An 18645-nucleotide genomic window follows, 5' to 3' on the forward strand; every position below is an offset into this window, starting at 1 on the left:
AAAAGCAAGGGAAAAGGGTAGCAAAGGCAATTAAAGCATAAAAATCGAAAGAAATTGGCCTGAAATCGATTTTCCCCAAATTGATTTTTCGATCAAAAGGTAACAATGCTCGAAATTTGGGCATAAAAATTCAGCTTGAATCGAATATAAAGGAGTAAGAAGGGATTAGAGACATACCTTTGATGAGAACTCGAGAATTTGAACAAGAAAATCGAGATAAAGGGGGAGATTGGCAGGAAAATCGCGAAAACGGGGAAGAAACTAGGGTTTTCTTCTGATTTTTGGATTTAATGAAAATGAAAGAATGAATGAAGAATGAAATAAAACTTCCCTATTAACTTGCATTCTGATCTCGCGCAGTGGTCGATCGTCTATCAGGCCCAGTCGATCGACCAGCCTTCTCCCATACAGCTCTTCTGGTCATTGCGTAGTGGTCGATCGACTACCCTACCCAGTCGATCGACCAATCTCCCTGTGAAACAGCTTCTGCCCCTTTTTTCTCAGTCGATCGGCTGATGAACTTGGTCGATCGACTGCAGGTACTAGCAACAAATCTTTTTTTTTCGTTAAAATTGCCTTGCCAACATAATTTTCCCGTCTTTCTCTCACAAACATTCAGTAAAACACCCTACGCACTTTGCATAAAATAATCACCTGCAAAAATTCTCAAAGGCGCACATTCTCCAAACCAAGAAATTGCTAATTAAAAGGAAAAAAGCTAAAGGTCCTAACGCAAATCAAATGAAATAAAACTATTAGGTTCCTAATTACAAAAATTTACAAGCCGGGTTGTAATAGAAGCTATGAGTGTCGCAAAGGCATTCATTTCATTACTTTGCTTTCGCGAGTTTCCACGTGAACTCCCAAACTCAGCTCTATGGACTGCCATCTCCTCGATAGTGTTCCAACCTTTATTCTGACCGGTATTATTTTGGAACCTACCATTCGCAGCTGCATCCAGGATAACCTTGTAGTCATCATATAAAGAGTTGTAGAATAAGTTGCAAAGGTACCACTGCTGGAAACCGTGGTGAGGGACAGACCGAACTAAACTCTTGAAACGTCCCCATGCTTCACAAAATTCTTCATCAGGTCCTTGTTGGAAATTTGAAATTTTGCTCCTCAAGGCATCAGTCTTTGCGAGTGGGAAGTATTTTTTATAGAAGGCTAGTGCTAGAGATGTCCAATCCGTGACTCCAGCTGCTACCCGATCAAGGTAGCGATACCAATCTCGCGCAGAATCCTTCAAGGAGTACAAGAACATCATCCCCTTTACTTCATCTTGGGTCACCCCAGCCGGTATAGGTATGGAACAGCAGTAGTCTGTGAAAATTTCCATATGCTTCAAAGGATCCTCGTCCGGTAGACCAGCAAACTGATTTCGCTCCACTAAATCGATATAGGAGGAACGAAATTCGAATTTACCAGTAGTGGGGGTGGGTTCAACGTATCCCTTTGGAACATGCTGCTCTTGTGGCTGAAGATTGTCATATATTGTAGTCATGTTCGCAAAACTGAGAGTACTCAAGTCTTCCTCTCAAAAACCTGTCTTCTAACTGTGCAAAAGCAAAACTAGAAGCAAGAGTAAGTAACTGCCTCAAGGAACCAAAGTTCCTTGAGACAAGAAAATAAACTAAAAATAAAGCAAACAGAATTACACCGTCTCCCTGGCAACAACGCCAAAATTTGATGCCTGTCGTTGTGTGCACCAAAAATAATATTTATAAAACCTATTAAAACTAACAGAAGCTAGTGGTAACAGGGTCGATCCGTAGGGAGGTAGGGAGATAATAGTTGCTTTCTATTTTAGTCTAAGGGTAACAATGAGGGGGATTTTGATGTGAATAATAGCTAAACTAAATGCAAGTAAAGTAAAAAGACAATAAAAAGCAATGAAAATAAATGATGTAAACAAATAATAGAAAGGAGCTAGGATGATCGGGTCACTATAGCTACGATGGCACAAAAGTCTTGGTAAGTCTCGAAATACAGTCGTGGGTGATGGGTATGACAAGTCCTCTCGGTCCAAGTCAACTAATAGCCCCTCTCGGTCTATGTTATTAGTCCCTAGGTGTCACTAATACTAACTTTCGTTCTTGACTAGTGATCCTAATGCCTAAATTATATTATCTTTCGATCTAGCAATTTAGCCGTCTTAATTCGTTAATCTAAGTCCTTCCCTATCTTTCGATCTATGGGTTGGTCAAAACTAAGCATCGAACAAGTCTCCGCTAGGTCTCATTGATAGATATTACACTTAACGAGTCAAACGATGCAAATCAGACACGAAGATGGTCGATCGACCGGCTACCTCACTCGACCGACCACCCGACTCAGTCGACCGACCAGATAAGCCAGTCGGTTGACCAAGCCCTAATCCGAGGGTAACCTATTCTAATGCCATCTACGCTAATAGCTCGCCTACATCCTATCAAGGGTAATTTAGCTACACATACTGACGATGATAACAACAATGTAATTTGCGATTAAAGGAATAGAATTCATAATTAAACTATAAGAACATTTAAATTGCATAAAACGTTAATGACGGTTTCGGGGTATCTACACTAGCAATTCTAAACTAAAAGGCAAATAAAGTGAACTGTAAATTAAAAGGGAATAATACCGAAATAGCAAAGCAGAAGAAGATCCGAAGCAAAGCTTTATTGAGAAATAAAGTATGAAGAACAATCAAACATATTGAATAATTAATTGTAAGCTAATGATAACCTAATAGGAACTGAATTAAACTAAGCTAATGAATGATAGATAATGAATAGGAAAGGAGTTACGTTATATAGGAATGTCACGTAAAACCCTTATTCTTAAACCTAATTACAATGGGCTTCCCCGTCTTTTAATTTGCGCGTCAGCTCGTGGGATGGTCGATCGACCATTGAGGCCAGTCGATCGACCACATGCGCCGTACAAAATTGCATTCTGACGATTCCTGCAGCGCGCACCGATATTAAAACTGCCGCCATTTATTCGTTACTTGGTCAAATCAGGCGTTCTACACGGCGTTGGAAAGCTAAGAGGATAAGCTTTCACCTCCAATTGGAATCACTCGATTATCTGCTTTAGAACTCGAGATATAGCCATCTGAAGCAGCCTGCAATGTCGAGAAGCATTCTGACAGTCTATAGACCATGTAGGTCAGTCTATAGACCACTGTAGCTGGTAATCCGCTTTAAAACTCTCGAAAATACATCTTTCAGGCCTTGAAATGCGCACCAAGTTTGCTTCCCGAGTCTTTACTCCATGTCAAATGCAATGTTAAGTACTTAGGGACGGATTCGGCTCGATTTCCGCTGGATTCTTCACATTTCTGCAATATTATACAAAAACACGAAAGTAGACGGAAATAGGGAAAATAGTAGCATAAACTACATAATTGAGCTCTGAAATGCGTGTGAAATAGGGTGTAAAACATCATATTTAGGACACGCATCAATAGCCTCTCATGGGGATGAGATTTGGCAAAAGAATAACGAAACTTTCTCCTTTGGAGAAGTTTTGTTGATCTTGTCAATGCCAAGAAGCCTGGCATGCTTGAAAGATCCCTTTTGTGATCTATATACGTCAAATAGTTGGAACTTTGGGTTCAATCATGTAGTCTATCAAAATGGTATTACTCGAGTTTCGAGGTACCATGATGATACATGGAGTTTAGTGGGAGCTAAAGTGAGTTTCTTAGTCTAAATATGTGCTTGACATATTAGTGACTAGAAATGTAGCTAAGGTGATGTTTCTTAGTCTAAATATGTGTTTGACATATTAGTGACTAGAAATATTCTCGGGTGAATATTTGAGAGTAGCATGGCACATCTTAAACATCCGGATCTAATGAGATAGATCTCCATGGATATTAGAATTTTAGTCAAGAGACTTATGTGATAAGATTCTTGACTCGTTCAAGTTGTTGAACAATTACTATGATCTCTTGTGCTTCCGCTGCAGGATCTATTAAATATGGTAAAAGCTTCTCTCGTTGGGACTTATCATATTGAGAATATGATAAGTAATTATCAATCATTTCCTAGTGAGGGTCACTAGATGATTATCAAGAGCACCCTTGAGTACTTGAGAAGCACTGAGGATTTACTCTTGTAGTTTGGAGGAATTTATGAATTTCGTGTAAAAGGGTTACACGATAGCATTCATATGCTTATAAGATGTTATGGGCCACGTTAAGGAATGGTTAGCATGTAAGAGTGTTATGTGCATAAAGAATAAAATGTATAAGAAGTTATACATGTATAAGAAGTTATACATATATATATATATGAGGAGTCATACATAAAAGATGTCTTATGAAGGATTTGTATAAGTGTTTTACGCATAAATCATGAACAAAAGCTAAGTAGTTCTGTTAGCCGAATATCGTCACCCGAGAGACTGTGAAAACAATGGGAGTGTTTGACTGGCTTTAGAACCAGAGTCTAAAAAATTGTTTAGACGTGTACTTAGAAATGCTCTATGTGATGAAAAGATTGCATAGAACAAAGGAAAATAGCAATGGAAATTAGAGTGATGCAACTATTGCTTATCCTCTAACCAAAGCCGTAGGCATAAGGTAGACATGATGGTTATGTCATCTCAATGTGAATTGAGGAGTATACCTTAATTGCTAAAGATCGTTATGTAAATATTGGATAGAGTATTGATATTTACATAAGTGATGATCGCATTCATTGTTAGAGTTTCTTTAAGAACTCAATTATTCAGTTTGACTGAAAACATTGAATACCTTGTTTATCTGAATAAGTTGTGGAGACAATGTTGAACACTATTCAAGTGAACAAGATGAACATTGTATTTTGTCCCTAGTCACTTAATGAGGTGACGTCTCGAAGTGACTAGATCGTAAGTCGATTGATGGTTGTTCAACACCATAAGGTCATACGTGATGACTAGTCGATTACATAGGCAGAGTGTGTGACACTTTGCCGGACAATGACCATTTAGAGAGTCCCTAAGTTCTATTATAGATGCCTGGTCGTGGTAGGGATCTCTAAGACGTTCCTATGAGTCGATTCTTTTGATCGGAGACTATTATCTGAGCAAGTGCAGTTTCCGAGTGACTTTAGTTTTTGTCCTAGGTCGTGCCGTGAAAGGAGGGCAACGGGCATTTACTAGGTCATGGTGATATGTACTGTGCAATAGGATAGATAGGGCAGACAGGAATTGTCCACCCACGTTGGGTAACTATATCTCAAGGCTACTCGAGGAGTTAATGACTACAAATGCGTGACCACGCTCAGAAGTAATCTGTGAGAGATTTTTCCGGTCAGGTAGTCACACTCCCGATCGAGAAAACCACTCGCGATATGTTCATGGGCAAGTGCGACCTGAAAGACACCTTGCATTGAGTGGGAGATTAAAACGGACAAGAGAATTGGTAGCGGACACCTTGTGTCGGACAAGTGGGAGATTGTTGGAGTTAGTGTCCTCCACAATAGTGCGTTTACATAATAAATCTCATTAAGGGAATATCATCAGATATTTAATTATTTGATCCTCGTCAGTTGATTAACGTAAATCGATAACGGTTGGCTGACTAGAGTTTGACGTTATTGTCGTGAGACGTCGGTGATCAACTGACCCCTTTCGGTCACACCTAAAGGAACGAACCCCAATAGACAACTAATTAATTGTATGAGATACAATTTATTTAGTCCCTTGATTTATAGACTAAAAGGTTAGTCGATTATTTTAGAGAGATTTCGAGTTGCGAACTCGAGGCACGACAGTTATTATTTAATTATGTGATAATTGAATAATAAATTTTAGGAGACGGGTTCTAGTTAATTAATTGTTAATTCACTAAAATTGTATTAATTGATTAATGTGATTAATATTAGTACGTAAATAATATGTGCAGCGGTACACGTATATTTACGGAGTGATTTGGACGAAATTAATTGGAAACATTTAAACATGAAACGATGTTTAAATAAAATTTACACATATTTGTGCGACAAATATAAGAACCAAAATGGACCCGTAAATGGGACATTGGACCGTGTAAATGGAGTGTAGTGGATGATTATAATCATAATCATTACACATTACTTGTTTTTCCTTCCATAAGTTGCCATAACATCGTTGTGCATGTGATAAAGATTGGACAATATTAAAACAAGTTGACTCCCTCACTCCACCTACTCCCAACCGGTTTTCCTACTCTATTTACACCAATTTTTGTTCATTTTTCTATATGCTAGCTCACTTGTTTTGCATGTGAACAAAATTTGTCTATCTTCTCTCTAAAATTATTATACATCATTTACTAAGAAGTTAGTAATCAAAATATTATTACTAAGAGTGTTAGTAATATTACAAATATTATCAAGGGTAAGTTTTACAAATATCTAGTTAATATTTGTAAGATTATTTGGGTGATTTGTTCTTGGGTGTAACTTGAAGGAGACTTTTTTTTTGAAAGTTTTTCTAGGAGGATCATCCTTTTGTTTTATGCTCAAAAACAATCAAGATAGGAGATCTTGATTGTGCCCATATTACCATAAATATCAATGTAAGGAAATTGTTTTTCCTTAATCTTTAATTTTATGCTTTTATATTTGCATGCATGTTACATAGATCACCAAAATGATAACTTATGAGATAATTTAATTTTTTAATTAGAGAGTCGAATTAGGATCTATGACCTTTCACCAAAAACTCGTAGATTATGCACATTACATTGACAACAAAATGTCAAGAATATGCACGGCAAGGGTAAAAACTCAAAGTAGTGTCAAAGTTCAATCGTTTCAACCCAAAATAAAACATGAAATTGTTTTGAATTTTATGAAATTTTTTCGAATTAAATACAATGATGTATGCAAGAAATGAATAAACATGTAAGCGGAAATGCAAGAAAACATGCAGACACAGATATGGATGCATACCTCCCCAAACCAAACCGTACAATGCCCTCATTGTACCAAAAAGAGGGAAAGAATGCACACTAAAGAGAAAAAGATAACGGGAGTCAGAAAACTTACAAGACAGCGTAAGGAGAGACCTCCCCAAACCGACCATGAACATGGGAGGTCATGGGTAGCCACGCAGTAGCTCAATAGGTAGAAAACAAAAGCTGAATCACGTAACTACTCGATCGAACAGACCAGAGTGGTTCGATCGAGTGGAATGGGTGTCAAAAGGGCTCGATCGAGAAGATGTTATACTCGATCGAGAGAAGTGGATTTACGCATTTCGATCGAGTGCAGCAGAAGCTCGATCGAGTAAAATTCCAGCCAAAAAGGTTCGATCGAGTAGAAAAACCACTCGATCGACCTAAAGCACCTGCAAACCGCATAAAAGAAGTATAGGAAAGACGAGAGACGTATAGTTCAGCGTTCGAAGGTCATCATACAACTAAAAGAAAGAAAATAAGTTTAAACTAAATTACTACAAAACAGTCCGGGTTGCCTCCCGGAAAGCGCAGGTTTAAGAGGTCCCGCACGACCTTTCTGGCTTCAATTAGCTGGCTCATCAAGATTGTCGAAGTACAAGACTTCGACACGGTTGTCTGCATCATTTGCTTTGAGCCTATTTCCCTCAGAACCTTCTTGCTCAACAGACCCAAACTTAGTGACGGCTGTCACTGTATAAGGGCCACTCCACCTGGACTTCAGCTTTCCAAGAAATAACCGCATTCGTGCATTAAACAGCAACACCTTCTGTCCGACATGAAATTCTCGAGGGATGATCCTTTTGTCGTGCCATCTCTTCGTCTTCTCTTTGTAGATGCACGAGCTATCATATGTGTTAAGCCTAAACTCCTCCAGTTCATCTAGCTGCAATAAACGATTCTGACCACATAACTTAGGATCAAAGTTAAGTTCACAAATTGCCCACCAAGCTTTACATTCTAACTCAACATGTAAATGACATGATTTCCCATCGACTAACCGGTATGGTGATGCACCAATCGGAGTTTTAAAAGAAGTCCGATATGCCCATAATGTGTCTTCCAGCTTAAGGCTCCAGTCCTTCCGTGACTTAGAAACTACTTTAGCTAAGATCTCTTTAATCTCACGATTAGAGACCTCAACTTGACCACTAGTTTGGGGTGATACTCCAAACCACGCTGGTGTTGAACACCAACCTTCGACAAAATAGAAGTTAGTTTCTTTTCTTTAAAATGCATTCCCTCATCACTAATGACGACCCTAGGGACGCCAAATCGGGGAAATATAATCTTTTTAAACATCTTAATCACGGTCTTGGCATCACAATGGGGTGAAGAAATGGCCTCCACCCACTTAGACACATAATCAACAGCTACCCAGATATACCTGTTACCTTTACTAGATGGGAAGGGTCCTTGGAAATCGATGCCCAGACATCAAAAACCCCAACTTCTAGGATACCATTTTGAGGCATCTCATGTCTCTTTGAAATATTCCCTGATCGTTGGCAGGCATCAGAAGCTGAAACAAAAGCCTTATCATCAGCAAACAAAGAAGGCCAGTAAAAACCAGACTGAAGTACCTTAGCCACGGTGCGCGATGGACCGTGGTGACCACCATATAGATATGAATGATAGCCTTCCAAGATTGCCTTGGTCTCCCGCTGTGGAATACACCGTCTATAGAGACCGTCTGCACATTCCTTAAATAAATAAGGATCATCCCAGAAGTATTGCTTAGAGTTATACAGAAAACGCTTCCTCTGCTGATAAGAAAGGTCAGGCGGCAGCGTGCCACTGACAACGTAATTAGCTAAATCTACATACCAAGGATCTTGGTTAACAATAGAAGATAAAACAGCAAACAAAGAGTCATCAGGAAAAGAATCATCGATAGGTAAAGAATCGTCTCCCTCTTGCTGTGACAGTCTTGACAGATGATCAGCTACAACGTTCTCAGCACCTTTCTTATCTTTTATCTGCAAATCAAACTCCTGAAGAAGGAGTATCCATCTCAACAGCCGTGGTTTAGCTTCCTTCTTAGCAAGAAGGTGTCTCAATGCTGCATGGTTAGTAAAAAAAGTAACTTCTGACCCTATCAAATAAGAACGAAATTTTTCTAAACCATAAACCACAGCTAGCAGCTCTTTCTCAGTAGTGGCGTACTTCACTTGAGCCTCATCCAGAGTTTGGCTCGCATAGTAAATTGCATTTAAAGCTTTGTCTTTCCTTTGGCCTAACACTGCTCCTAGTGCATAATCACTAGCATCACACATAATCTCGAACGGTAAATCCCAGTCGGGAGGCTGTATGATCGGCGCATATACTAAAGCCTGCTTTAACCTGTTAAAAGCAGAAAGACAGTCATCAGTAAATACAAAAGGGGCATCCTTAAGCAGCAGCTGTGTAAGTGGTTTAGCAATTTTTGTAAAATCCTTGATAAACCGGCGATAAAAGTTAGCATGACCAAGGAAGCTCCTCACTCCTTTAACATTAACAGGAGGAGGTAATTGCTGAATCACCTGCACCTTTGCTTTGTCAACCTCAATACCCCTATCAGAAACTAAGTGCCCTAAGACAACTCCCTCGTTGACCATAAAGTGGCACTTCTCCCAGTTAAGCACAAGGTTAATCTCAATGCAGCGCTGCAACACTTTATCAAGGTTAGACAGACAGTTAGCAAAATCACTTCTATAGACACTGAAATCGTCCATAAAGACTTCCATAATAGACTCAATGTACTCAGAAAATATCCCCATCATGCACCTTTGAAAGGTGGCAGGGGCATTACACAAACCAAAAGGCATCCTGCGATACGCAAAAACGCCCTGAGGACAAGTAAAAGTAGTCTTTTCCTGATCATCCGGATGAATAGGGATCTGAAAGAACCCGGAGTACCCATCTAGATAACAGAAAAACTTATGAGAAGCTAACCTTTCTACCATTTGATTAATGAAAGGAAGGGGAAAGTGTTCTTTCTTTGTGGCGGCGTTCAGCTGTTTGTAATCTATACACATCCGCCAGCCAGTCACTACTCGTGTAGGTATTAACTCGTTTTTGTCATTCGTGACCATAGTAGTCCCTCCTTTCTTAGGAACTACCTGAACTGGACTCACCCACTTAGAATGACCAACAGAATAGATAATACCTGCGTCAAGCAGCTTCATTACCTCAGCCATCACAACAACCTGCATTTTCTGGTTCAGTCGGCCCTGACCCTGTCTGCAAGGCTTGTGATCCTCCTCAAGCTCGATCCTGTGCATACAATTATCGGGACTAATCCCCTTGATATCATCCAAAGAATAACCCATAGCTTTCCTTTTTTTCTTAAGCACAGCTAACAAAGCAGTCAGCTGATCATCATCAAGTTTAGCACTAACAATAACTGGATATTGCTCTGTATCATCTAAGAAAGCATATTTAAGATGAGAAGGGAAAGGCTTAAGCTCAGGTACCTTTACCTCTATGGCGCAAAGAGTACTAATCATCTGTTCCACTCTTTCTCCTTCAGCGTCGGTGAGATCACGCTCATCTAAAGCAGCTTCAAGCAAATCCAACACAGCGTCATTGTTATCTGGGTTATCTGCACACTCATCCAAAAGCATTAGAGCTTCTAGTGGGTCCTTTATAAAAGAACCCGACCAGAAGTCATAGACAGACTCGTAAACAATATCAACAGAATAACATGTATCCTCTATCATTGGCCGAGCCAAAGTGCTAGGCAAACTGAAAGTAATCGCGCTGTCCCCTACTGCAAGAGTCAGACGCCCTTGTTTAACATCAATAATCGCCCCAGCCATACATAAGAATGGTCTTCCAAGTATAATTGGGGTCCGGGTATCCTCAGCTATGTCTAAAATAATGAAGTCCACTGGTATAAAGAACTTGCCTACTTTCACAGGCACGTCCTCTAAGATACCCAAGGGTCGTCTTACAGATCTGTCAGCCATCTGTAATGTAATGTTGGTAATTTTAAGGTGACCCATATTAAGCTTTTTGCATATAGAAAAGGGCATGACATTGACACTGGCTCCTAAATCACAAAGAGCCTTGTCTATTACTTCATTGCCTATGGTACAGATAATAGAGAAACTACCCGGGTCCTTCATTTTAGGCGGAGCTTTATTTAAAAGTAAATTACTAGACTCTTCCATAAATGCAACAGTCTCAAATTCACTTAGCTCTCTCTTACGCGTCACAATATTTTTCATAAATTTAGCGTAAGTAGGTACCTGGGTAATAAGTTCGGTAAAGGGACAGTTACCTGGAGGTTCTTGACCACGTCCACAAACTTACCGTACTGTCGCTCAACCTTAGCGTCCTTCAGACGTCCTGGATAGGGTACTTTGGTAGCAATGAGTGGACCTGCGAATTTATCTTTACCTTTATCAGCACGTGACGCCTTCACAGCAGGGGAAGATGACACGGTAAGCTCCGCTGGTTCTGGGATTCGATCGAGCAGTATCTTCACTTGATCGAATGGTTTTGTTATGAGAATCACTCGATCGAGGCATTTGAACCTCTCGATCGAGTTCTTGAATTTCTGGTTCTGTCGATCCAGTCCCAGAATCACTCGATCGAGTAACATTTTCTGCTAAATTGTTCGATCAAGAGGAATAAACTCCTCGATCGAGTTCTGTTAATTGGGCACCTCTCGATCGAGTTGGAATTATACTCGATTGAGTAGTGGGATGGGCTGGTTCACTCGATCGAACAGGAATTTCATTCGATCGAGTGGCAGGACGGTATTCAGCAGGGATATCGTCAATTAGCTCTTCCAACTCGTCATCCGGGGTATTATCAGCTGTCACAACCCCATCTTCCGATATCTTCGGTCCATCATAAGTAAGACCGCTTCGGAGATTAAAGGCGTTGATTGGGTCACATGGGGGTGGTTGATTCGCTTGGTCTTGCACGAGTGTTAGACACGCAATTGCTCTCTTAGTTCAGATATGGCAGTATTATCCTTGTCGCATTTCTTCACCAGCTGTTGCGTTAAATTCAATACCAAGGATTTCAGTTCAGCTAGCTCTCCATCTATAGAGAGCGAATCTGGTTGCGGCATTGGAGTAGAAGGGATAGAGACACTTTTTGTTGTCAAATCCTCATAAAGCTTGGAGAATGGTACCTCTTGCTTGTATTTTGGATAAGCAATAACACGCTCCACATCTGCCATACAACCGATAGGGTCATGTCCCTCCATACCGCATCTACCACATACTATCACATGCTCATTAATAGCACAAACTTGTTCGTGGTCACCCATAGTTTGTATAATCTCCGGACTACCTAGCCTTCCGCTAGGACTCTCCACCTCAGCTACTACCAACTCGTTCACATGCCTACTTCCTCGGGGATTTCCGTATTCGGTAACATGAATGGCCATTTCTTCAATAAGATGTCATCCTTTATCATCCTCCACATTCTTCTGAAACCTCCCCCTTGGCTGCATTATCAAGAATAGCCCCCTGGTCGGAATACAACCCATTGTAGAATTGGGTACATAAGAACCAGCGCTTGAAACCATGATGAGGCACAGAACGGATGAGCTTCTTGAACCTAGTCCAAGCCCCGTTCAAGTCTTCAGTAGGTAGTTGCTCAAATGTAGTAATTTGAGCTCTCAACTCATTAGTGCGCTGTGGTGGGAAATATCGCCTGTAAAAGGCTAAGGCAAGGGAATTCCAGTCAGTTACACCGGCAGCTTCCCTGTCTAAGTCTCTCAACCATTCCCGGGCATCATCAGTCAAGGAAAAAGGGAAAAGAACTCCCTTTACTCTGTCTTGCGTTACCCCAGCAGCTAGAGGAATGGTGGAGCAGTATTCTTTAAATAGCTCTATATGCTTGCAAGGATCTTCTCCAGGTACCCCCCTAAAGAGATTTCTCTCAACCAGCTGTATGTATGAGGGTTGGATTCCAAAGGTCTCCGAATCATTAGTGGGTAACAAGAAACCTTTTGGAAGTGAATCCACCGTAGGCTCTGAATGGCTGGCTATATTCGCATCCTAGCAGATAGAATTTACAGTGAAGCAGGTACGACAATGTTCTCTTCTAGAACAGATATCCTGCAAAACTAATCAAGAACATGCAAAACTATGAGATCAATCACAAGGAATAAATTCCTTGAGACAAGAGACAAACTTAATAGAACCAACAAAATTACGCCACCTCCCCGGCAACGGCGCTAAAACTTGATACCGTCGTCAGGTACCAAAAAAAAATACCTAGATACAACTAACAGAAGTTAGCAGCAAGTAGGGTCGATCTCCACAGGGATATGGGAAAATGTCAGCCTTAATTAAGTTCGTCCAGGTAACCAGTTCTGGGGGTTTGAGTTGTATGTTTTATTCTAATGAGAGTAAGGAAAAGAAAGAAAGCAAGAGAGTGAATATCAAACAAGCAGGGAAAGAGTAGCTAAGACAGTCGGTTCACCATGATTCGCTAGTCATGCAACCTAGGTCTCAGGTTAATGCAAGTATGGTCTATGGGGCAATGAATATCTCCTTCCGGTCTCAATTCGCCCTAAAGCACAAATAGCTTAGCTTCCACCCTCGCTAGATGCCCTAATGTTCGCTACAAGTCTCACCCTTTCCAATCTTCCGATCTAGGTCAAGGTTTACTGTAATTTGTTGACTAACTGCGTCGACTCAATTAGGCAAAAACAATTAACAGCAGCGATTAACAACATAGGCTAAACTAGCATTAAACCTAATAAATCAATTTACACTTTCTTTAGAATCATGGCTCCCCTATGTCTTAGCAAAGGAATTTAGCTATGCATTATCATTGAATTAGAAATAATCATACATAAGCAGGAGAAATTAAACATCATAACAAGGTAATGAAGGGATTGAATAAAAGAAATTATGAATAAGGAAAGAGAAGAAATAAAGAGCAATAAAGGAACTATGATTAAGAAATAAAGGAGAGTAATGATACCGATTACAAGTTTTCGATCCAAGCAATAGTTCTAGAGTAAGAGTTGTTGGAGTAAGTGTCCCCGACAATAATGCGATCACAATTGTCGATCATATTGATCACATATTTAAATCTCATATCAAGAATACGAAAGGGATGATACATTACATATATAGTCAACTGGTCCACACATATCGGTAATGATTGGCTGGCTAGAGTTTGCCATTACTGTCGTGCGACGGTGGTGATCAGTTGATCCCTTGAGGTCACACCTAAAGGACGATTCCCTTAATTGAAAAGGTTAATTAATTGTATGTCGATACATATTAATTAATTCCTTAAAATTGAACAAATTATTATCATAAGAGAGAAAATAACATCTTATTATAATGTGATTAAATAAGATTTTATTTAGTAATTTAAGAAGTTATATTACTAAAATTAATCGGTGTTTGCGAAACACGCGAGATGAGAATGATAAGTTAGTTATAATTACAAGATGTTGTAAATTATACTAACTAGTATTTAAATGACCATTTTATGTGAAAGTAATTTTGAATTACTAGTCAATTTGTTAAATGTGATTTATTTAATTTGTAAATGATATTTAGTTTGTTAAATATGCATTTTAAATTAAAACATGACATATGACATGTCACATCTCACATGACATACAATTGTACAATTGACAAAAATAAAATGGACTCCATATTACACATATAAACCGAAAATTGGTGGGCAATGTTAGAAGTTTTGTCTTTTTCCATTTGTCTTATTCATTTGTCTAATATGCTTGATAGTGACATGACTATGGACAAAGGCTTACACATTATGTCTTGTGAAGACAAAAAGAAAAGAAGATAAATGGTCCTAATACCATATAGGCCACCGGTTTTTTGTAGAGAGAATTGAGAGGTTTTCTCAATTTTATTCATTCTTCTTATGTTTTATGAAAAACAATACCTTCTCTCTCTTGTTCTTCATAAAATTCATTTTTATGAATCTAATTTGTACAAATCAAACACTAATAATACTAGTAGTAGTATATGAGTATTAGTAACCGATTTTAAGGTAAACCACATTACAAATATCTAGTACATGTTAGTTTGTGGGATTTAGGGATAGTCTTGGGTGCTACTTATTGGAGGGCTTCTATTTTGAAGTCATGAATGTTCATCCATTATTGCAAAGCTCAAGAACTAACAAGAAGGAGATCTTGTTGGTGCCCATAAGACCGAAATTATCATAGTAAAGGTTGATGATTTCTTCTCTTTTAATTTATGTTTGCATGCATAAGATCTAAATTAATTTTATGACTAAATTAATTTGTAACAGATAAGAATATGTTGGATAATGAGATATAGATTTATAACAAGCGGTATCATGAGCCTTAGGTTGTTTGCATGCAAATCGGTTATAGTTTTTCCGAGTTATACGATTAACAAATAAAACTTATAAATTTGTGTTTATTATGATATATCAAGAAATCAATTATGCATGTTAAAGTTTCTGGTCCTAAAATGTATTTAGGATATTTTGGTTAATTTATGGATTTTTATTGTTCATTTTATAATAATGGCATTAAAATGTGATTTTTATGATAAAAATGTCATTTTTGGACGCAAAATAGCTAAACTTCGATTTTTCCAGTGGTTTTTGGATATGTTTTCACATATATTATGTACTAATGGCCTGTAAATTTGCATAATTTTATGAGTTGTTATGCTCGAAATATGGATTTTTCATGTTAAATTCGAATTTAAATTAGAAAATAGGTTAATATGAGTAATATTTCGAATCTGGTCATAGAAATTTAGTATGTTGTCACATACAAATTTACAAGATGTGTGTAAAATAATTGGATATAGTTAAGTCTTTATGCATGATTTATGAATTTTTGATGAAAAATAACATAAATAATGACTTTAATTAGTAAAAATTGCTAAAACATACTTCACGACTAAGTAAAAACGTCACATGTTGCATTTTATCACCTTTTTCAGATCTAAAATTGAAAAGTTGATAAATATAATTTTTCTCTTTTTTATGATTATAATTGATAAATCCGATAAACCGCAACATTGTTTTTCCCGATAAATTTTGAAATTTTTAACCTAAGTTTTTGAACATTATGAGTGTCATGGTATTTTTCCAGAATGTTCATGAGTTTAAATTTTAAATTTTGAATTTATTTGAAATTTTTATGATTTATTTGAAGTTTATGGCATTATATTGTAATTTTAAGTCCTTTTATGAACAATATTAAGAAATATAAGTTAATTATTGTCAAATGTTAGTGGAGAATAATTTTGAGTCCTAAGTTGGTTAGGGTAATTAACTTATGCATAAATATGATTTTATGTAATTATTGTGATTTTAAAATGTTGAATCACGCAAATCCGTAAAAACCGATTAATATACGATATTGGCTCTTTAAAGGCGATTTAGCATATAATTGGGCATGTTCATACATATTATAATGCTGCATTTTATTTATGATTGTCATAATTTTATTTTATGTAATTTTTGAATTATGTAATTTTACTTAGTATGGCCTTAGTTTTTAATTGATATTACCCGAAATATATGGGAATATCGATTCGGTTATAATTTTTTGTGATCTCGTATCACCGTTTTGTAATTTAATAGATTTATTTTTATTTTAATTACAAATGTATAATAGGAAATTATGTAATTTGTTATGTAATTTATTTATTCCGGAGATCCTTGAAGACGGTGTCACTTAAGAAAGCGATCCATTAAAGACGGCGTTACCTCGAGATGCGTGCCAAAACCGAAGTTCAAGGGACCAATGGAGTTGGTTTCCGAATATGTAATAGTTTATTAGATTTACTATTTTTAGGAAGGCCATACTAGGATTTAATTTATGCTTTGCATTTTATTTATATGTTGCATGCATCGCTAAATCGCCATAACTAAAACATGCATTATCATTTTATCGAGTGTATCGACCGTGTCAATTACAATTATCGTAGTTCATCGCTTTAGTTCACTTAAAACGTGATAGATGATAAATTGACATGACCTCTCGCTAAAAATAAACAATTGAGATATAGCCTTACCAAAAAGTAGAAACCATGAAAACCTATTTCGCGAGGGAGTGCACTCGGCCACCCCGGGGTACAAACCTTGTTACGTAGGAGAAGTGGGTGATAAATGTCTATCCACCAAATTCATGTTGATGAGGGTTTCATCGGCTACCCTGTGCCCAAGTTAATGTGAATTTGGATCATGGACACATTTATTCGAAATTTGGATTGACCTCAACGGAAGTATTCGTGACCGTAGTCGCATGTGTTCCGGGCTATAGATAAATATTAGAGTAATTTTATCGACCAAGAGTTCTAAAAGTAGAATCGATTAAAGAGTTAATCCACCGAGTTATATTGATAAGGGTTTCATCGGCTATCCCGTGCCCAAGTTAATATGAATTTGGGTCTTGGAATCATTTATCATAGTTGGGTAGAGGTCACTATGTAAATGCTTTACTTGTTATTTACAAGTATTAATAAAACGATAGATGTTGAGTTTTCCACTATTCCGTTATCATATTGTTCTATTTCTTTACCGCAATTCATATACGATATCATTTCGATTTTTGATTCAAATCTCCATTAAAACATCATAACTAAAGACAAATATGAATTTTCTTCTAAAACCTCGAATTATCCATTGTAAGGATCTCTTGTGAAGAGTATAGATATATGTTATTCGTGATCAAACGAGTTTTTAATTCATGACTAACATATCTACTTACAATGAATTGTTTCTCTTATGCTTAATTGAGTTAAGTACTTTGAAACGTTACATCATTTTGGTAACTAGATTTGTTTGAAATCAAAATTGACCAAAATACCGCAACCACTTCAATGAAAGTTTTAAGACTAAACAAACGAATGAAGAGTAGTCTTCATAAATTTCAATTTTGCTTCTCTTAACAAGACTCATTGAATTAAGTGGGAGCATTCTCTTAAACCGTTAAGAAAGGGATAAGGTTTTAAAGAAGTAAAATTAGAATGGAATTGATGCAAGGTAATGTTAAAAGTAAAGTTATTGAGAATAACGATACTAAACCTATCAATCCCGACCGATAAAGTTTCCATTGTCTTAATTGTTGGACGTTAGAAAGGAAACTACCCCAAATTATTGAAGAATCAACAAGTTAGTTGTGGGACATCTAATGGGACCTTCTTCTTTAAATGTTTATTTGATTGACATAAATTTTGCTAGTACTACTTCGTCAATATTAGAAACCAGTGGAGGTTTTCATCATTGTATTTGATACATAGGATGATTAGAATATGACGACTAGCAACAATGATGTTGAGAGATAGAGTTATTGTGTACTCAATCTAGTTTTTGAGTTTAAAGTTGTACTTAATTGTGACTATTAAGTGCATAAACTCCAAATAAGAATATAAAATTGTTAAGATACAAAAGAGGTTTCACTTTTGTGACCCTATACACCATGATTTGATGTGTGGCTAGCCCATTATCAAGGTGATTATATTCTAAACCAAACTAGAATGATATATCATGAAGATGATGCAAGACACAAATTGGTAACCCAAAGATTAAATCTTAAAATTCTGGAATGATGAACGCAAAGAGTTATCGAGTACTCTTGAAACCATTAGATCTTATGGTATATGCGTATCTTGTATTCAAAGCAAGATGTCTCGTGCCTTTTGGTTGAAAAGGAGATCGAGGTTGTAAATCATTAATCCAAAATAGTTTGATCATTTTCTTTTGCCAACGATTTAAGTTGACGCTAATGTGTTCACTTAATA

The 18645-nt window shown here is 37.5% G+C and overlaps 1 non-coding gene across 1 annotated transcript; it reads left to right on the forward strand.

Moving 5' to 3' along the window:
- Positions 1–1022: 1022 nt before the first annotated feature.
- On the forward strand, positions 1023–1131 carry LOC141609584 (small nucleolar RNA R71). The gene has a single exon (XR_012527511.1). It is a non-coding gene; the product is annotated as a small nucleolar RNA R71 (small nucleolar RNA).
- The last annotated feature ends 17514 nt before the right edge of the window (positions 1132–18645 follow it).

The sequence above is a fragment of the Silene latifolia genome, chromosome 10, assembly GCF_048544455.1.
Source record: "Silene latifolia isolate original U9 population chromosome 10, ASM4854445v1, whole genome shotgun sequence".
In the NCBI taxonomy this organism is placed as follows: domain Eukaryota; kingdom Viridiplantae; phylum Streptophyta; class Magnoliopsida; order Caryophyllales; family Caryophyllaceae; genus Silene; species Silene latifolia.